This window comes from Pleurodeles waltl, chromosome 6, assembly GCF_031143425.1.
Source record: "Pleurodeles waltl isolate 20211129_DDA chromosome 6, aPleWal1.hap1.20221129, whole genome shotgun sequence".
Taxonomy (NCBI): Eukaryota; Metazoa; Chordata; class Amphibia; order Caudata; family Salamandridae; genus Pleurodeles; species Pleurodeles waltl.
Window position 1 is genome coordinate 868,474,091 of NC_090445.1, and position 13,278 is coordinate 868,487,368.

A 13,278-nucleotide genomic window follows, 5' to 3' on the forward strand; every position below is an offset into this window, starting at 1 on the left:
CTGCTAAATGAGGGTGGGGTCCTTATATGTAGGCCTTTGAGTGGAAAACCCCTTAGCCTAAGACAGTTTGGCAACTTTGGAAATCTGCTGAAGCCCATGTTTTGAAGGCCGTATCACAACATCACAGAGGAAGCTCAGCAAAGTAATCATGGGAGAACATTATTTGCATAGGACAGCCCCTTTCTCAATCCTATTATTATGCTGCAGTTGCCATGTAGCATTACTAGAGGGCAGCAGTTTGAAGATAAATCTACAGAGAGACTTTAAATCTGTTTGCTGAACTACTTCTTGTTCTTGTTGTTTTTTTATCAGCCTATAGAGTGGCGGACTGGAATGACAAGAGTGAATGAGCATTGAGGAATGGTTGGCCTGTATTTGTGGTGAAGGGGGTGCGGGCTTTGGAAGGAAAACTGCAAGATAAAAGTGTCAAAGCATAGATGCTTGCAGAGAGATAGAGTGAGTGTGCCTTCTGTCTCTTTGAAGGGACATGTGAAAGAAGAACAACAGATCCACAGTCCTCAGGTGGGAGAAGCATGGAAGAGTATTCACCCCAAAATGAATATACTCACGCCATCTCAAAGCTTCTGAGTATGATATGATGCTTTGCAGGATGAAGGATTTGCCATGTTTGGTGCATAGATGTGCACAGTTGGGTATGCGCTTGCCAGAATATCAAAAGCACACTCTTTAGAAGTGTCCTTACAGCCGAAATGTCAGGCACTCTTTTGAGATTATGAGGTCTAGAAAAACCACCACAAGACACCTTATAACATGTCCTGCACCGGGGCAAAGAAATCATGGGCAGACCATCTCCCAAGAATCCTAACACAGGTTCCTTGTTTCCCCTCTCAATACCATAACCACAGTAGGCCTGTGTGCGAGGTTCCCTTTTGGCTGGTAATAGAAAGTGCCTGAAACCTGAACCCCAAGTCCTCCACTCCCCCCTTTGCCCCTAGCCTTTCGTGGTACCCCCGCTCGAAAGAAAGGGCGCAATAAACAAGAAAGTACATAGCACTCCCGAAAAAACACATGCTGCATCATTCTGCGCCTCCTAGCACCCCTGTAATAATGCACCCCAACACCCCTTTTGACACTGCACCCCCAAATTTACTCCCCCCCTTCCCCTTTACTACCACCACACTGGAGCTTGGGGGGGGGGGGGTGGCATAAAAATGATGGGGTCCGTCACCAAAACCCCCCTCCTTTGTAATCACCCCGTTTGTGGGTGGGGCACTCTGTTTGTTTGCCAACATGGGCTGCGCTGCGCTGCCCTATGCTTCCTCTCCTGCGCACTAGCCTAGACTCCTCCTACACCCCTTCTTCTCCTGAATCACTGCCACACCACCCCCTCTTGCTCTCTCCCCCTGCTCCATTTACGTCCCCCTTTCTCCTCTAACTCCCACCACCTACCTCTGCTATCCCCTTACTCCCCCTCCCTACTCTTCTCCTCAACCACCCCTGCTATCCTCCTAGGCTCCGCCTACTCCCCCTCTATCTGCACCTCTCTTAGCCTGCTCTTCTTGCTCCGCCCTCCACCTCATGTGCTCCCTCTATTCCCGCCCTCTGACACAGCCTGCATCTATCCTTGCTCTCTCTGCACATACACACTTACCAACCACTTTGCAATCCACCATTCACAAGTCCAGCCATGCTCTATACACAGACAGACAGACAGATGTACTACTTACCAATTTACCAGCCATCTCCGACTTACCTCTTCTTTGCCGCCATCAGTCACCTGGTGCCGAGCCCGGGATTCGAACCCTGGTTGTCTGGGTGGAAGTCAGGAACTTACCCACTGGACCACACTGGCTTCCATGTGTTTAGCTTGTCAAAACTTCCCTATATCATGGATATGAATTGTCCTGTGCAGTGGAAGCCATAAGCAATGACATCACAACCTTTATGCTGCTGATAGGTTCTGTGGCACAGTCAAAGCCCATCCAGGAGCTATGGCTCAGTGGCAAGGTCTAGTGCCTCTGGTGCAGTAGGCTATCCCTATATAGGGGTTCGAATCCAGCCAGCGCCTCCAAAGTACTTTTAGGTGGAAAAAAATAAGTCATTTGATTTTTTTTATTTCGAAAGGTTATTTTTACTTTAACAATTTCAGGAATAATGTAAGTATTTTTGTTTGCATTGTTAGCCCACATTTAGAAATCTTGCCCCCTCCACCCCACCTTCCCTCTCCCTCCTTTTGCTCAAGTAGCTACAATAGGAGCAAAGCCGTATCTTCATTAATCAATGTATTGTTTTTTTCCTCAAATTGGTGTTTTGGAGAAGAGAAATAAGGCCCAAAGAGGGGCAAAACTAAGCTGTATTGTGTGAGGTGGGTGCCATCCGTTTGCTTTGCTGTGCTGTGCTGTGCAGCCAGGCCAGGGCTTTGGGACTTGGATTTTAAACACCCCATTCATAGTCTGCAGCTTTTACCATAAGCCCACGAACGCCCAAGTTCTGTATAGAGGATTACTGCAGGTAATTCTGGACCCTGCTAAATGAGGGTGGGGTCCTTATATGTAGGCCTTTGAGTGGAAAACCCCTTAGCCTAAGACAGTTTGGCAACTTTGGAAATCTGCTGAAGCCCATGTTTTGAAGGCCGTATCACAACATCACAGAGGAAGCTCAGCAAAGTAATCATGGGAGAACATTATTTGCATAGGACAGCCCCTTTCTCAATCCTATTATTATGCTGCAGTTGCCATGTAGCATTACTAGAGGGCAGCAGTTTGAAGATAAATCTACAGAGAGACTGTAAATCTGTTTGCTGAACTACTTCTTGTTCTTGTTGTTTTTTTATCAGCCTATAGAGTGGCGGACTGGAATGACAAGAGTGAATGAGCATTGAGGAATGGTTGGCCTGTATTTGTGGTGAAGGGGGTGCGGGCTTTGGAAGGAAAACTGCAAGATAAAAGTGTCAAAGCATAGATGCTTGCAGAGAGATAGAGTGAGTGTGCCTTCTGTCTCTTTGAAGGGACATGTGAAAGAAGAACAACAGATCCACAGTCCTCAGGTGGGAGAAGCATGGAAGAGTATTCACCCCAAAATGAATATACTCACGCCATCTCAAAGCTTCTGAGTATGATATGATGCTTTGCAGGATGAAGGATTTGCCATGTTTGGTGCATAGATGTGCACAGTTGGGGATGCGCTTGCCAGAATATCAAAAGCACACTCTTTAGAAGTGTCCTTACAGCCGAAATGTCAGGCACTCTTTTGGGATTATGAGGTCTAGAAAAACCACCACAAGACACCTTATAACATGTCCTGCACCGGGGCAAAGAAATCATGGGCAGACCATCTCCCAAGAATCCTAACACAGGTTCCTTGTTTCCCCTCTCAATACCATAACCACAGTAGGCCTGTGTGCGAGGTTCCCTTTTGGCTGGTAATAGAAAGTGCCTGAAACCTGAACCCCAAGTCCTCCACTCCCCCCTTTGCCCCTAGCCTTTCGTGGTACCCCCGCTCGAAAGAAAGGGCGCAATAAACAAGAAAGTACATAGCACTCCCGAAAAAACACATGCTGCATCATTCTGCGCCTCCTAGCACCCCTGTAATAATGCACCCCAACACCCCTTTTGACACTGCACCCCCAAATTTACTCCCCCCCTTCCCCTTTACTACCACCACACTGGAGCTTGGGGGGGTGGCATAAAAATGATGGGGTCCGTCACCAAAACCCCCTTCCTTTGTAATCACCCCGTTTGTGGGTGGGGCACTCTGCTTGTTTGCCAGCATGGGCTGCGCTGCCCTATGCTTCCTCTCCTGCACTGGCCTAGACTCCTCCTACACCCCTTCTTCTCCTGAATCACTGCCACACCACCCCCTCTTGCTCTCTCCCCCTGCTCCATCTACGTCCCCCTTTCTCCTCAAACTCCCACCACCTACCTCTGCTATCCCCCTACTCCCCCTCTCTCACCCTACCCTTCTTACTCTTCTCCTCAACCACCCCTGCTATCCTCCTAGGCTCCGCCTACTCCCCCTCTATCTGCACCTCTCTTAGCCTGCTCTTCTTGCTCCGCCCTCCACCTCATGTGCTCCCTCTATTCCCGCCCTCTGACACAGACTGCACCTATCCTTGCTCTCTCTGCACATACACACTTACCAACCACTTTGCAATCCACCATTCACAAGTCCAGCCATGCTCTATACACAGACAGACAGATGTACTATTTACCAATTTACCAGCCATCTCCGACTTACCTCTTCTTTGCCGCCATCAGTCACCTGGTGCGGAGCCCGGGATTCGAACCCTGGTTGTCTGAGTGGAAGTCAGGAACTTACCCACTGGACCAAACTGGCTTCCATGTCTTCAGCTTGTCAAAACTTCCCTATATCATGGATATGAAGTGTCCTGTGCAGTGGAAGCCATAAGCAATGACATCACAACCTTTATGTTGCTGATAGGTTCTGTGGCACAGTCAAAACCCATCCAGGAGCTATGGCTCAGTGGCAAGGTCTACTGCCTCTGGTGCAGTAGGCTATCCCTATATAGGGGTTCGAATCCAGCCAGCGCCTCCAAAGTACTTTTAGGTGGAAAAAAATAAGTCATTTGATTTTTTTTATTTCGAAAGGTTATTTTTACTTTAACAATTTCAGGAATAATGTAAGTATTTTTGTTTGCATTGTTAGCCCACATTTAGAAATCTTGCCCCCTCCACCCCACCTTCCCTCTCCCTCCTTTTGCTCAAGTAGCTACAATAGGAGCAAAGCCTTATCTTCATTAATCAATGTATTGGTTTTTTCCTCAAATTGGTGTTTTGGAGAAGAGAAATAAGGCCCAAAGAGGGGCAAAACTAAGCTGTATTGTGTGAGGTGGGTGCCATCCGTTTGCTTTGCTGTGCTGTGCTGTGCAGCCAGGCCAGGGCTTTGGGACTGGGATTTTAAACACCCCATTCATAGTCTGCAGCTTTTACCATAAGCCCACGAACGCCCAAGTTCTGTATAGAGGATTACTGCAGGTAATTCTGGACCCTGCTAAATGAGGGTGGGGTCCTTATATGTAGGCCTTTGAGTGGAAAACCCCTTAGCCTAAGACAGTTTGGCAACTTTGGAAATCTGCTGAAGCCCATGTTTTGAAGGCCGTATCACAACATCACAGAGGAAGCTCAGCAAAGTAATCATGGGAGAACATTATTTGCATAGGACAGCCCCTTTCTCAATCCTATTATTATGCTGCAGTTGCCATGTAGCATTACTAGAGGGCAGCAGTTTGAAGATAAATCTACAGAGAGACTTTAAATCTGTTTGCTGAACTACTTCTTGTTCTTGTTGTTTTTTTATCAGCCTATAGAGTGGCGGACTGGAATGACAAGAGTGAATGAGCATTGAGGAATGGTTGGCCTGTATTTGTGGTGAAGGGGGTGCGGGCTTTGGAAGGAAAACTGCAAGATAAAAGTGTCAAAGCATAGATGCTTGCAGAGAGATAGAGTGAGTGTGCCTTCTGTCTCTTTGAAGGGACATGTGAAAGAAGAACAACAGATCCACAGTCCTCAGGTGGGAGAAGCATGGAAGAGTATTCACCCCAAAATGAATATACTCACGCCATCTCAAAGCTTCTGAGTATGATATGATGCTTTGCAGGATGAAGGATTTGCCATGTTTGGTGCATAGATGTGCACAGTTGGGGATGCGCTTGCCAGAATATCAAAAGCACACTCTTTAGAAGTGTCCTTACAGCCGAAATGTCAGGCACTCTTTTGGGATTATGAGGTCTAGAAAAACCACCACAAGACACCTTATAACATGTCCTGCACCGGGGCAAAGAAATCATGGGCAGACCATCTCCCAAGAATCCTAACACAGGTTCCTTGTTTCCCCTCTCAATACCATAACCACAGTAGGCCTGTGTGCGAGGTTCCCTTTTGGCTGGTAATAGAAAGTGCCTGAAACCTGAACCCCAAGTCCTCCACTCCCCCCTTTGCCCCTAGCCTTTCGTGGTACCCCCGCTCGAAAGAAAGGGCGCAATAAACAAGAAAGTACATAGCACTCCCGAAAAAACACATGCTGCATCATTCTGCGCCTCCTAGCACCCCTGTAATAATGCACCCCAACACCCCTTTTGACACTGCACCCCCAAATTTACTCCCCCCCTTCCCCTTTACTACCACCACACTGGAGCTTGGGAGGGGGTGGCATAAAAATGATGGGGTCCGTCACCAAAACCCCCCTCCTTTGTAATCACCCCGTTTGTGGGTGGGGCACTCTGCTTGTTTGCCAGCATGGGCTGCGCTGCCCTATGCTTCCTCTCCTGCACTGGCCTAGACTTCTCCTACACCCCTTCTTCTCCTGAATCACTGCCACACCACCCCCTCTTGCTCTCTCCCCCTGCTCCATCTACGTCCCCCTTTATCCTCTAACTCCCACCACCTACCTCTGCTATCCCCCTACTCCCCCTCCCCTCAACCACCCCTGCTATCCTCCTAGGCTCCGCCTACTCCCCCTCTATCTGCACCTCTCTTAGCCTGCTCTTCTTGCTCCGCCCTCCACCTCATGTGCTCCCTCTATTCCCGCCCTCTGACACAGACTGCACCTATCCTTGCTCTCTCTGCACATACACACTTACCAACCACTTTGCAATCCACCATTCACAAGTCCAGCCATGCTCTATACACAGACAGACAGACAGACAGATGTACTACTTACCAATTTACCAGCCATCTCCGACTTACCTCTTCTTTGCCGCCATCAGTCACCTGGTGCCGAGCCCGGGATTCGAACCCTGGTTGTCTGGGTGGAAGTCAGGAACTTACCCACTGGACCACACTGGCTTCCATGTCTTTAGTTTGTCAAAACTTCCCTATATCATGGATATGAAGTGTCCTGTGCAGTGGAAGCCATAAGCAATGACATCACAACCTTTATGTTGCTGATAGGTTCTGTGGCACAGTCAAAACCCATCCAGGAGCTATGGCTCAGTGGCAAGGTCTAGTGCCTCTGGTGCAGTAGGCTATATAGGGGTTCGAAAGGTTATTTTTACTTTAACAATTTCAGGAATAATGTAAGTATTTTTGTTTGCATTGTTAGCCCACATTTAGAAATCTTGCCCCCTTCACCCCACCTTCCCTCTCCCTCCTTTTGCTCAAGTAGCTACAATAGGAGCAAAGCCTTATCTTCATTAATCAATGTACTGTTTTTTTCCTCAAATTGGTGTTTTGGAGAAGAGAAATAAGGCCCAAAGAGGGGCAAAACTAAGCTGTATTGTGTGAGGTGGGTGCCATCCGTTTGCTTTGCTGTGCTGTGCTGTGCTGTGCAGCCAGGCCAGGGCTTTGGGACTGGGATTTTAAACACCCCATTCATAGTCTGCAGCTTTTACCATAAGCCCACGAACGCCCAAGTTCTGTATAGAGGATTACTGCAGGTAATTCTGGACCCTGCTAAATGAGGGTGGGGTCCTTATATGTAGGCCTTTGAGTGGAAAACCCCTTAGCCTAAGACAGTTTGGCAACTTTGGAAATCTGCTGAAGCCCATGTTTTGAAGGCCGTATCACAACATCACAGAGGAAGCTCAGCAAAGTAATCATGGGAGAACATTATTTGCATAGGACAGCCCCTTTCTCAATCCTATTATTATGCTGCAGTTGCCATGTAGCATTACTAGAGGGCAGCAGTTTGAAGATAAATCTACAGAGAGACTTTAAATCTGTTTGCTGAACTACTTCTTGTTCTTGTTGTTTTTTTATCAGCCTATAGAGTGGCGGACTGGAATGACAAGAGTGAATGAGCATTGAGGAATGGTTGGCCTGTATTTGTGGTGAAGGGGGTGCGGGCTTTGGAAGGAAAACTGCAAGATAAAAGTGTCAAAGCATAGATGCTTGCAGAGAGATAGAGTGAGTGTGCCTTCTGTCTCTTTGAAGGGACATGTGAAAGAAGAACAACAGATCCACAGTCCTCAGGTGGGAGAAGCATGGAAGAGTATTCACCCCAAAATGAATATACTCACGCCATCTCAAAGCTTCTGAGTATGATATGATGCTTTGCAGGATGAAGGATTTGCCATGTTTGGTGCATAGATGTGCACAGTTGGGGATGCGCTTGCCAGAATATCAAAAGCACACTCTTTAGAAGTGTCCTTACAGCCGAAATGTCAGGCACTCTTTTGGGATTATGAGGTCTAGAAAAACCACCACAAGACACCTTATAACATGTACTGCACCGGGGCAAAGAAATCATGGGCAGACCATCTCCCAAGAATCCTAACACAGGTTCCTTGTTTCCCCTCTCAATACCATAACCACAGTAGGCCTGTGTGCGAGGTTCCCTTTTGGCTGATAATAGAAAGTGCCTGAAACCTGAACCCCAAGTCCTCCACTCCCCCCTTTGCCCCTAGCCTTTCGTGGTACCCCCGCTCGAAAGAAAGGGCGCAATAAACAAGAAAGTACATAGCACTCCCGAAAAAACACATGCTGCATCATTCTGCGCCTCCTAGCACCCCTGTAATAATGCACCCCAACACCCCTTTTGACAGTGCACCCCCAAATTTACTCCCCCCCCCTTCCCCTTTACTTCCACCACACTGGAGCTTGGGGGGGGTGGCATAAAAATGATGGGGTCCGTCACCAAAACCCCCCTCCTTTGTAATCACCCCGTTTGTGGGTGGGGCTCTCTGCTTGTTTGCCAGCATGGGCTGCGCTGCCCTATGCTTCCTCTCCTGCACTGGCCTAGACTCCTCCTACACCCCTTCTTCTCCTGAATCACTGCCACACCACCCCCTCTTGCTCTCTCCCCCTGCTCCATCTACGTCCCCCTTTCTCCTCTAACTCCCACCACCTACCTCTGCTATCCCCCTACTCCCCCTCTCTCACCCTTCTCCTCAACCACCCCTGCTATCCTCCTAGGCTCTGCCTACTCCCCCTCTATCTGCACCTCTCTTAGCCTGCTCTTCTTGCTCCGCCCTCCACCTCATGTGCTCCCTCTATTCCCGCCCTCTGACACAGACTGCACCTATAATTGCTCTCTCTGCACATACACACTTACCAACCACTTTGCAATCCACCATTCACAAGTCCAGCCATGCTCTATACACAGACAGACAGACAGACAGATGTTCTACTTACCAATTTACCAGCCATCTCCGACTTACCTCTTCTTTGCCGCCATCAGTCACCTGGTGCCGAGCCCGGGATTCGAACTCTGGTTGTCTGGGTGGAAGTCAGGAACTTACCCACTGGACCACACTGGCTTCCATGTCTTTAGCTTGTCAAAACTTCCCTATATCATGGATATGAAGTGTCCTGTGCAGTGGAAGCCATAAGCAATGACATCACAACCTTTATGTTGCTGATAGGTTCTGTGGCACAGTCAAAACCCATCCAGGAGCTATGGCTCAGTGGCAAGGTCTAGTGCCTCTGGTGCAGTAGGCTATATAGGGGTTCGAATCCAGCCAGCGCCTCCAAAGTACTTAGTACTTTTAGGTGGAAAAAAATAAGTCATTTGATTTTTTTTATTTCGAAAGGTTATTTTTACTTTAACAATTTCAGGAATAATGTAAGTATTTTTGTTTGCATTGTTAGCCCACATTTAGAAATCTTGCCCCCTCCACCCCACCTTCCCTCTCCCTCCTTTTGCTCAAGTAGCTACAATAGGAGCAAAGCCTTATCTTCATTAATCAATGGATTGGTTTTTTCCTCAAATTGGTGTTTTGGAGAAGAGAAATAAGGCCCAAAGAGGGGCAAAACTAAGCTGTATTGTGTGAGGTGGGTGCCATCCGTTTGCTTTGCTGTGCTGTGCTGTGCTGTGCTGTGCAGCCAGGCCAGGGCTTTGGGACTGGGGACTGGGATTTTAAACACCCCATTCATAGTCTGCAGCTTTTACCATAAGCCCACGAACGCCCAAGTTCTGTACAGAGGATTACTGCAGGAAATTCTGGACCCTGCTAAATGAGGGTGGGGTCCTTATATGTAGGCCTTTGAGTGGAAAACCCCTTAGCCTAAGACAGTTTGGCAACTTTGGAAATCTGCTGAAGACCATGTTTTGAAGGCCGTATCACAACATCACAGAGGAAGCTCAGCAAAGTAATCATGGGAGAACATTATTTGCATAGGACAGCCCCTTTCTCAATCCTATTATTATGCTGCAGTTGCCATGTAGCATTACTAGAGGGCAGCAGTTTGAAGATAAATCTACAGAGAGACTTTAAATCTGTTTGCTGAACTACTTCTTGTTCTTGTTGTTTTTTTATCAGCCTATAGAGTGGCGGACTGGAATGACAAGAGTGAATGAGCATTGAGGAATGGGTGGCCTGTATTTGTGGTGAAGGGGGTGCGGGCTTTGGAAGGAAAACTGCAAGATAAAAGTGTCAAAGCATAGATGCTTGCAGAGAGATAGAGTGAGTGTGCCTTCTGTCTCTTTGAAGGGACATGTGAAAGAAGAACAACAGATCCACAGTCCTCAGGTGGGAGAAGCATGGAAGAGTATTCACCCCAAAATGAATATACTCACGCCATCTCAAAGCTTCTGAGTATGATATGATGCTTTGCAGGATGAAGGATTTGCCATGTTTGGTGCATAGATGTGCACAGTTGGGGATGCGCTTGCCAGAATATCAAAAGCACACTCTTTAGAAGTGTCCTTACAGCCGAAATGTCAGGCACTCTTTTGGGATTATGAGGTCTAGAAAAACCACCACAAGACACCTTATAACATGTCCTGCACCGGGGCAAAGAAATCATGGGCAGACCATCTCCCAAGAATCCTAACACAGGTTCCTTGTTTCCCCTCTCAATACCATAACCACAGTAGGCCTGTGTGCGAGGTTCCCTTTTGGCTGGTAATAGAAAGTGCCTGAAACCTGAACCCCAAGTCCTCCACTCCCCCCTTTGCCCCTAGCCTTTTGTGGTACCCCCGCTCGAAAGAAAGGGCGCAATAAACAAGAAAGTACATAGCACTCCCGAAAAAACACATGCTGCATCATTCTGCGCCTCCTAGCACCCCTGTAATAATGCACCCCAACACCCCATTTGACACTGCACCCCCAAATTTACTCCCCCCCTTCCCCTTTACTACCACCACACTGGAGCTTGGGGGGGGGTGGCATAAAAATGATGGGGTCCGTCACCAAAACCCCCCTCCTTTGTAATCACCCCGTTTGTGGGTGGGGCACTCTGCTTGTTTGCCAGCATGGGCTGCGCTGCCCTATGCTTCCTCTCCTGCACTGGCCTAGACTCCTCCTACACCCCTTCTTCTCCTGAATCACTGCCACACCACCCCCTCTTGCTCTCTCCCCCTGCTCCATCTACGTCCCCCTTTCTCCTCTAACTCCCACCACCTACCTCTGCTATCCCCCTACTCCCCCTCTCTCACCCTTCCCTTCTTACTCTTCTCCTCAACCACCCCTGCTATCCTCCTAGGCTCCACCTACTCCCCCTCTATCTGCACCTCTCTTAGCCTGCTCTTCTTGCTCCGCCCTCCACCTCATGTGCTCCCTCTATTCCCGCCCTCTGACACAGACTGCACCTATCCTTGCTCTCTCTGCACATACACACTTACCAACCACTTTGCAATCCACCATTCACAAGTCCAGCCATGCTCTATACACAGACAGACAGACAGATGTACTACTTACCAATTTACCAGCCATCTCCGACTTACCTCTTCTTTGCCGCCATCAGTCACCTGGTGCCGAGCCCGGGATTCGAACCCTGGTTGTCTGGGTGGAAGTCAGGAACTTACCCACTGGACCACACTGGCTTCCATGTCTTTAGCTTGTCAAAACTTCCCTATATCATGGATATGAAGTGTCCTGTGCAGTGGAAGCCATAAGCAATGACATCACAACCTTTATGTTGCTGATAGGTTCTGTGGCACAGTCAAAACCCATCCAGGAGCTATGGCTCAGTGGCAAGGTCTAGTGCCTCTGGTGCAGTAGGCTATATAGGGGTTCGAATCCAGCCAGCGCCTCCAAAGTACTTTCGAAAGGTTATTTTTACTTTAACAATTTCAGGAATAATGTAAGTATTTTTGTTTGCATTGTTAGACCACATTTAGAAATCTTGCCCCCTCCACCCCAGCTTCCCTCTCCCTCCTTTTGCTCAAGTAGCTACAATAGGAGCAAAGCCTTATCTTCATTAATCAATGTATTGGTTTTTTCCTCAAATTGGTGTTTTGGAGAAGAGAAATAAGGCCCAAAGAGGGGCAAAACTAAGCTGTATTGTGTGAGGTGGGTGCCATCCGTTTGCTTTGCTGTGCTGTGCTGTGCTGTGCTGTGCAGCCAGGCCAGGGCTTTGGGACTGGGATTTTAAACACCCCATTCATAGTCTGCAGCTTTTACCATAAGCCCACGAACGCCCAAGTTCTGTATAGAGGATTACTGCAGGTAATTCTGGACCCTGCTAAATGAGGGTGGGGTCCTTATATGTAGGCCTTTGAGTGGAAAACCCCTTAGCCTAAGACAGTTTGGCAACTTTGGAAATCTGCTGAAGCCCATGTTTTGAAGGCCGTATCACAACATCACAGAGGAAGCTCAGCAAAGTAATCATGGGAGAACATTATTTGCATAGGACAGCCCCTTTCTCAATCCTATTATTATGCTGCAGTTGCCATGTAGCATTACTAGAGGGCAGCAGTTTGAAGATAAATCTACAGAGAGACTTTAAATCTGTTTGCTGAACTACTTCTTGTTCTTGTTGTTTTTTTATCAGCCTAGAGTGGCGGACTGGAATGACAAGAGTGAATGAGCATTGAGGAATGGTTGGCCTGTATTTGTGGTGAAGGGGGTGCGGGCTTTGGAAGGAAAACTGCAAGATAAAAGTGTCAAAGCATAGATGCTTGCAGAGAGATAGAGTGAGTGTGCCTTCTGTCTCTTTGAAGGGACATGTGAAAGAAGAACAACAGATCCACAGTCCTCAGGTGGGAGAAGCATGGAAGAGTATTCACCCCAAAATGAATATACTCACGCCATCTCAAAGCTTCTGAGTATGATATGATGCTTTGCAGGATGAAGGATTTGCCATGTTTGGTGCATAGATGTGCACAGTTGGGGATGCGCTTGCCAGAATATCAAAAGCACACTCTTTAGAAGTGTCCTTACAGCCGAAATGTCAGGCACTCTTTTGGGATTATGAGGTCTAGAAAAACCACCACAAGACACCTTATAACATGTCCTGCACCGGGGCAAAGAAATCATGGGCAGACCATCTCCCAAGAATCCTAACACAGGTTCCTTGTTTCCCCTCTCAATACCATAACCACAGTAGGCCTGTGTGCGAGGTTCCCTTTTGGCTGGTAATAGAAAGTGCCTGAAACCTGAACCCCAAGTCCTCCACTCCCCCCTTTGCCCCTAGCCTT